Source organism: Pteropus alecto, unplaced genomic scaffold, assembly GCF_000325575.1.
Source record: "Pteropus alecto unplaced genomic scaffold, ASM32557v1 scaffold60, whole genome shotgun sequence".
NCBI classification, from domain to species: Eukaryota; Metazoa; Chordata; class Mammalia; order Chiroptera; family Pteropodidae; genus Pteropus; species Pteropus alecto.
Genome location: NW_006430726.1, coordinates 5,466,647 through 5,468,732, shown reverse-complemented (window position 1 = coordinate 5,468,732; position 2,086 = coordinate 5,466,647). Strand labels below are relative to the sequence as shown.

Sequence of the window (2,086 nt, the reverse complement as noted above, 5' to 3'; positions counted from 1 at the left end):
AAAGGACAGGCTCTTCTGCAGCCAACCTTGAAACACTCAAAGATTCCCTCGTCTGAATAGGACATTAACCATTTCCAGGTAATCTAGACCAAAAAACAAAGACAACCCCCCCCTCCAAAAACCCAAACCCCTCTGTTTTCTATGATTCCCCCATCATCAGTTGGCTTTACTTGCCAAGCAATTTTTAAATCATGTTTTGGACAGAGAGCTTTAAAGAGAGTAAAGGAAATTTAACAATGGGACATACTGTCTTAGGTCTACTAGGGTGACGGTTGATATGTCAAACTAATCCTTTGTTTCTGGTCTTATTGTGAAAGTAATACACACTCCTTGTAAAAAAAAAAACATGGAAAACGCAGAAAGTTATAAAACAAACAAACAAACAAACAAAAAACCCCACAACCCCTTCACCAAACAAACAACACTGTTCCGCTTCACGCGGGCAGGACCTTGTCCTCGGCACTCGGGACGGTGCCCGGGACGGCGTGCGGGCTTAACGAGCATTGTCGAATGAACGAATGTTACTGTCCTGGCGTATTTATTTCCAGCCCTTTTCCTTTGCCTATTTTGCACGATTATAGTCAGACTCTACTATAATATCTTTATATTTACTTACTGTGATAATATCACCGAAATTCACTATGAATATCATTTTAAAGATGCTTAGTATTCCACAATTTGTGTATACGTATTTACTTACGTTGATCTTAGTAGGTATTTGCGGGGGAAACACACATTTCAAGGATACTCTGCACAGGGAGACACACGGGCCACTTCACGAGGCTCCTGTGCTCAGGGACAGGGCCTGCGAGAGCTCCCGGGAGCAGTTTTGATTCTCTCCTTCCACGGTCTCACTGCCGAGCGTGATGACGTGGGGCCTGTTCACGTGAGAATCAGGACGCGCCCTCAGACCACTGTAGTTAAGATTATCTTTTGAATGTTATATTGTATGAAACAATTCAGTTCTAGAAATATAGAGCCTAAAGAATTCAGCCGAACTAAGCCTCCCACAAAGTCCCTGTTCTTTTAGCCACCCCCTGGGCGGGTCTGGTGGAGAAGGTGATTTTGTTCGGGTTCATACAGCGCCACCTGCTGCTGAAAAGGAGAATGAGTGCCAAAGAAGACGAGTTTTCTGATTCGAAACACGGACATACACAAGAAGTAAAAGAAATTGATGTGTGGTTTCTTGCAGGATCCCCTTGTGTCAGAACTCGATAATGTTTTAAAAAGAAAAAGGCTGTAAGTGGACTTCCATCTCCAGATGGCTCCAGAGTACATTTACTAACTCTCCCTCCCACCCCTTAGCAATTCCTATCAAAATGCACACAGTGTATATACTAACAGGGAGAAAGGCGCGTCAGAACAGGGGTCAGCCTCATTCTGGACCCACGAGGACTTTCTGCGTGACATAGTGCGGGTGAGATCGGGTTAGAGGAAGGGCTCATTAGTGTGCCATCGGCCACACGGGAGGGGAGAGCCCGGGAAATGTGTGGGACAGATGCCCGCAGCACCGGCACACCTGCCAGCTCATGGGGCAGAGGGGGTGGGCTCCTGGGTGGCGGTGCGCCCTTCCTCCACTCTGGGAGGTGTGCCAAGTGTGGGACGTCCTCACGGCCAGGCACAGGTAAGGCTGGGGGAGTACAGCGGGCATGTAAGTCGGAGGAGGGTGGCAGTGCCCCTGACGAGCCTCTGCCCTGGGGCACGGGATCCGGGGAGCGTCGAGCTAACTGTAGTTTCCAGACTGAAAGAACCACACGCAGAGATCCGCACCCAGCCAGCCATTCAGGTGTGACGGCAGAAAATAATTTCAGACACGCACATGTTCCGAGAGCTTCCCATCTGCGTAGCTTTCCTGACAGAACCGCCCCCTCTCCACATCCACACACAGACGCTCAAGGACTGTGAGTGAGTAATGAAACCAGCATAACTCAAGAATTAAGTCCAGGTCATTGTGGTTAATAAAGTTATGAAATAGGAAAACAACATGAAAAACAGTTCTGGGAAGAGAAGTAAAATGATGAACACCAGCATCTTCATTGTCATCCTCTGTCTGTCCCTCTGTCCCTAACATCCCAGTGAGAGCAGG

General features: G+C 47.8%; 1 protein-coding gene across 1 annotated transcript in view; it reads left to right on the top strand.

Annotated features, from left to right (window-relative positions):
* Positions 1-2,086, top strand: part of IL16 (interleukin 16) — an 87,722-nt gene that overhangs the window by 50,471 nt on the left and 35,165 nt on the right. The gene's annotated exons all lie outside the window — the stretch shown is intronic.